A 6,438-nucleotide genomic window follows, 5' to 3' on the forward strand; every position below is an offset into this window, starting at 1 on the left:
CTAAATTAGATGTTGTAGAAGGAGGAAGCTATGTTTCTTGATAGCAAGGATGTCACTCTCACTCTCGCCATTATCCTATAGCCACTATTGATTGTTAGATCCTGTGGCTGTTAAGGGGCTGTTGCATCTCAATGTGTCCTTCAACAGAAGATTAATGTTGCTGCTAAAAAAAAACGGACTCTATCACTCCCTGCCTTTTGCTTCATTATTAATGAAACTTAAACGGCTGTTTGCCAAAGTAAACCGCTGAATTAAAACAAACCATCAGTAGCACCAAATATCACCCCGAAACAAAACAAAAACTTGAAAACGGTGAGATGCACAGCACTTGCTAGAGACTCATATCAAAGGATTTGGATACGTTCTCAGTAAATATGAAAATGCATATGAATGAATAAAAGCAGTGGCCAGAGTGATATTATTATTATTGGTTTGTTTGAAATAGTCAGTGAGGCTGTTAGTCACCACAATCTAATTTATGGAACCTGGGATAAGGATATTTGGACAAAGAATTAAGTTATAATCTATCACTATAGCAAACAATGTAATGTGCTTCCATAATTAATGTCAACAGTAATGTTAATTGGGATGGCATTTGTCTCCCCTTCTTCTGATCCAAATAAAAGTTTGAATACCCCCAGCTTACTGCATTGTACACACTTGACTTTAGATTAGAATTGTGACGGTGCATTAAACGTTAGCAGGAAAGTCTACTTTCCACGCTGCTCCAGTTCTTCTCACATGTTGGACAGTTCGGACGCTACATTGACTCACTCACTCACTGATTTTTTTGGGCTTTTATGCCTTTAATGGACAGGACAGTTGAAGAGAGACAGGAAGCAGAGAGAGGGGGAATGACATGCAGCAAAGGGCAATCTGATGCGGGACTCGAACCAGGGCCAGCTGCAGTGAGGACTGTAGTCTCTGTACATGGGGCGCCTGCTTAACCCACTACACCACCGACCACCGACCACCCCATATCCTGATGTCTTATTCCCACCTGATGTCAGTTGCTCCTTGATGTAAATCATAATGCCTTGTCAAGGCTTCTTTTACTATTTTATAGACAAAGCTAGCAGAACAGTCATTCAATGGAAATGATTGAATATCAGTTTTTCCTTTGATTTTATTGTTAATTAAAAACAAGATTTATTTATTGGGAGTGACAGCTGCATCTATGAGTTTTATATCTGCTACAATGACTCTATTTTGTGTCCTTGACCATGCGCCACTCAGTTAGCCTGGAAAACCAGCGCCAACTGCTGGATGGCAAAATGTTTTGCCTGCGGTTGGGTCTGGCTTCGAACCACTTTTCATTTTGAAAATACTGCCCTGAATCTGGCAGATGGCAACTAAACCAATCACAACGCAGAGATGTGTTTTGAATCAACGCGGGCGGGGCAGAGGGTCAGAGCGTTGGCCTATAGGCACAGACACGGTTTGAAAGACAACGGGTTGTGCTCATCAACAATGTTCCGTTGTATCCATTCATCGGAGCCAGACTAAATTAGACATCCAATCCATTTAGGCTGGTTTATCAGGCTACCACTCAGTGGATATCTCTGCAACACATGATACATAATCCATATCAGATGGTATAGATGGAATATCCTCATGTTCTGCTGAGAATTATTCTTGATATCTAACAGTTTAAAATTGCAGGATTATTGCCGGAAAAATGGAACTACACACGCGCGCACACACAGATGTTATTGAAGGTACACACACACACACACAACACTCATAGGGTTAATTCAGGTTAATCCAGTGTGGTTTTACGGAGATGTGACAACTGTCCTCAGATGAATAGGGTATTGCACTTGCCCTTCATGACAAGAACCTAATGGATGCGTTTCATTATTTTACTTTATGTTCAAACAGCTTTCACTGCACGTGGTGTGCCGACAGTGAGGGACAATCTGATCAATGTGCAGTGTGCTGTTTTGTTCTTTGAAACCACAAACTCCAGAGAGCTCTCTGCTGTTACTGAACGTACATATATGGACACAGGCCCGACTGATGTGAAGCGCACACAGTAAAGATTTCCCCGTAAAATAAAGGTAAAATACTGGCAGCAGGGAAGCCAGTAATTTACTGTTATTTTACAGTGCAATTTATTTTAACAGTATATTACCGTTTTTTGGATTACAGTACATGACGGTAGGATAACTGTGTTTTAGTAATTTTACAGCGCTTCTACCGTAATTTATTTAACAGTATAATAACGTATTTTTGGATTTGGACATCAATTCATTACAAATGCTGTTTTATGCTGTTAAATTACAGTTATCTACTGGTATTGTTAAATGACTGATTTAACTGTTAATTTACATGTGAGGGATGAATATTCAACAGTATTTTACAATTATTGTAAAATACAGTCGGATACTGTTGTAAATCCACCGTAAATATACAGCAATTCGTTACAGTGCAGAAAAACAGGAATAAACCGTAATGTAGGCACTTTTTTCTGATAGTAGATCATACGAAAGTAACACTTTGTTTGAAACACATAAACGTCAACAATAATCGATAGCCTTACTTTTACATATTTACTTTGTAACAACTATTCCTTTCACATTTCTCACAAACTATTCTGCAAATGTTCTCACAGAAGAACAAAAACAACCCCCAGCTGTGTTTTCTTCCACTTCACGATGAGAAGGGGAACTAAATTTAGACCGTCAGGACACCAGAGTTTGCTCCTGCAAGCCTTTGGTTCGATACCATGACGATTCACAGTATTAGATGTTTCAAAAGACAGAACGGTCAACAATAATGTCCTAGTGATGACTGTGCATCTGTGTGTTACCTGCTTGGCTGTGGGTGAGTCCACCTACAAAATAAACATGTTCAGTTGTTTTTATTTAAATTTTTCTCCTATCAACATCAAAAGATGTGACCAACAGAAGATGTACGAATTAATTAATCTTCAGTAATAAATCTACAAACAAAAAAATTCAAAGAAAACGAAGTTAGTAAATAGAATTGCTGTACTTTTTCTCAACTGAACACACAAAGTGAAGCAAGTGACATTTTTTCTCCCCATAAAACTCTCAATGATGTAAAACAGCAGGACAATGAGGCCCAGGTTGAAAATAACTGGAATGATCCTTTAAGTTTGGCGACTACACCCTCTGCGTTGCAGTTTTGCTGAAAGACTTAAAAACAGTCACAGGAAGGAGTGTATCAAGATGGAGTTCCTTTTTTAAGCCCCAGTCTTATTGTTTCACCTCAGAGTAGGAGAGAGGAGCCGACGCACTCTTTCCTCGCCTGACGCAAACAGGAGACACGCAGACAGAGATGAACCTCAGGGGTCAGACCGTTCAAAAATGTTTTTCCTAATCCTTTACCTGCCACTGTGTAGAACCAGCGTACAGTCGGGTCCGGAAATGCTTGGACACTGACACTCTTTATCTTAACTGTTTACACAAAGGAATTACGGCTTTTTAATTTGCGGGGAACCTCTTTCACATGGGCTAAAATGGAATTGGACAAAGTCACATAATCATATGTAAAGTTTTGATCATTTGTATAATTTGTCAGGCACTCTACAGGCAAGAACTACCCTAAATCTTTAACATACAGGCATCAGCAAAGAATGTATTTCCTCCTTTGAGGTGCTTTGCTACGCCTTCACTGTATGGTAAGCAATTATAATACTGCACGTTGATGTTCCGCATTAACATCTTATATTTAAGTTGGTGTGAACAAATTCAATCAAAAAGTCCAAAAACTAACCATAAAATGATCTTTACAAACCCAAGTATGACTTACGCCAACAAACACTATTAAAATCCCGTTAAAGGGCCACTTTCCTCCTCTTCCTTGTACAAGGGTTCTTCTTTCGAGTCAATCTAACGTAAACCTTGATGCTGCTATAAGTTCATATGGAACGGGGAACCAAGTCAAACAAATAAGTTTCATGTTTGGGAAACAAAAATGAGTCTGCTCTTCTCTGTTGTGCCTTCCTTTATCCTTTATCTGAATAAATAGTTGACTTCACAATACTTTACATTATTTCGATCAGTTTGCATGCCTTGACAGAAGACATTAAGGAAAATTGTGAACCACCACAGCACAATATAATTATAGAAATCCAAGTTTGAAAAATGGTTTATATGGCGCACACGCATACGCACAGTTTTGTCCCGTGTCCTGCTGTTTTAGAAAATGGTCACTTGCCTCAGTCAGATAGGGGGGCCGGTAAAGTATTGAGGGTCAAACTAAGGCATTGCTGGTTTGGTGCTTTTGTAGGATTTTTCAAGAAGAAATCACCAACCTCATCCTTTAGGCATTTTAATTATGTGTGTGTTTTTGAGGATAGCTGCTCATCCCAAAACATGCATTCATAACCATGTTTCTCAGCAGATCTGTCATTACTCTTTGGTGCAGACACACGGCAATTCATCTTCCTCTCCTTTATTGACTCGGTGTGAGAGCACAATTATTGCACCAACAAAAACAAGGCCAAAGGGGCAACCACATAATGTTTTCCAATGAGCCAAAGCCTTTTTAGTCACAGCACATTTGTGGCGCCATTGGTTTAAATGAATGCTTTTATGTTTATATATCAGGTACATCAAGGTTTTTGTGTTGCAGCTAAACCATTTATGAATGTACAATATCGGTCTGTCCATCAAAGAACAACAATCGTGTGTCTGTTGGGGATAGACTGGTAGCCTGCTAAAGCCAGGGATTGATTTTTGACCTTTAGGTGTGATGCATTAATCACCAAGTTGTATTGAAATGGAAAGCCTCTTCTTAGTGCCTGGTACAGCATCAGAAAGACTCTCATTCTCTCTGTCATTTATTTGAGTGACTGCATTCTTTGTGGGTAAATGTATACTCGGCATAGCGCTCTCACAAATCCAGTAATGAAAGCAAGATGGGGGTGTCTGTGGCATTTTATACATCATTTTATGAATGAGAAAATTATACCGTTGCATGACTGTACGGCTGATGCAAAATGATGATGTTCAGTAACTGTGAAATTGGAATATTAAACAGGGACTGCCTGGATCACAGACTGGTGTTAAACACAGGGTTAGACTTTTAGAGAAGTTTGTAATGTATGTAACACCGGAATATCATTGAATCATGCTCGTGAGTTATTATCTGAAAAGTGGACAATTTTACAAGAGAGGTCATAGCACCTATTAAAATGAATTGCTCCAAATATCAAACAGGATTTTTTACATTGGCTCTGGGTAAGGTTTGGAGTCCAAACAGCTGGTCCCAGACTCTCTTTTTTTTTCTTCCTGCTGCTGTGCTGATCAGACACAAAGTCAGTGCTCTTATTAATACTGCTGTTTGTTGCAGTGGTACTCTGCGCATATACTTCTTAGTGTAATAATTATTCACCAGCTGACCACCATTCAGGAACAAAAATAGCCTCCTTTACTTCACCACTGACGAGTCACAGTGAAGGGGTTAAATTGTGTCCATGAGCTGCTAAGGATGTGAAGTTGGGTTGTGCAGGAAACAGGGAGAGCAGTTTCCTGTTTTGTAATAAAAAAAAAAAAGAGCCTGTTGTGCAGCTATCATACAGACAGATGGGCGTACAGGGAAACAAGGCTGGTTTATCAATGCAGAAGAGCTGATTTCAGACCCAGAATAGGTTTTACTTTAATGAGAAATATGGTTTCATGATGGTAATCCAGTGCGAGCAGGCATATGAGAATACATTGTTTTGCTGTAATAATAGCTTTTAAAAATCTATGAATATATCAAGTGTTTTGGCATAACCCATTGGGTAATAATGAGGCTGAAGAATAATGCCTCATAAGCTCATAATTCCTTCCAAATGTTGTGTCAGTCAATTTGGCTAAAATCTGCTAAATATAGAGAAAATAAGAAAGCAAATCCTGCTGTTCTATTCATCAGAGCCTACTGGCTTCACACTTTCGAATGAACGATTCGGTGTGAGTGTTACTAAATCATTAATGAAGGATTTTAATCAGTCAGGTCTGAACTCATTCATTGGGTTAATCAAACACAATCACATTGTGGCAACCCAAAAGCTGTTCCTGTCAATGCGACTCAATGCATCTTTAAAGCTTTGGTGATTCATCAAATAACAATTCATAAGGTCATCAGGTTGATAAAAAGCCACTTAAAAAATGGCATTGATTGTATATTTTTCAAATGGTGTATTTGTGAATGTTCCGTGAAAGGCCCAGATCTTCGTGTAAAGTTCAAATTGACTGGTGACACTTTAAATCGGGGTCATGGGATTATCACAGAGGTTTAACGTCCCATCATCTGCCGCCTTAAAATTTGCCCTATCGCTGCGCCGGTGGACTAAAAACTTGCTAATCAGACTGAATTCAACCTAAAGAAGGATGTCTTAAGCATCTGACTGGTCCTGCATTTGCTGCTGCAGACGATGTGCGGTTATCAGGGCTCTAATCAAGCCTCTGCATTTGGTTTCCAGTC

Source organism: Odontesthes bonariensis, chromosome 3 (genome assembly GCF_027942865.1).
Source record: "Odontesthes bonariensis isolate fOdoBon6 chromosome 3, fOdoBon6.hap1, whole genome shotgun sequence".
Lineage (NCBI taxonomy): Eukaryota > Metazoa > Chordata > Actinopteri > Atheriniformes > Atherinopsidae > Odontesthes > Odontesthes bonariensis.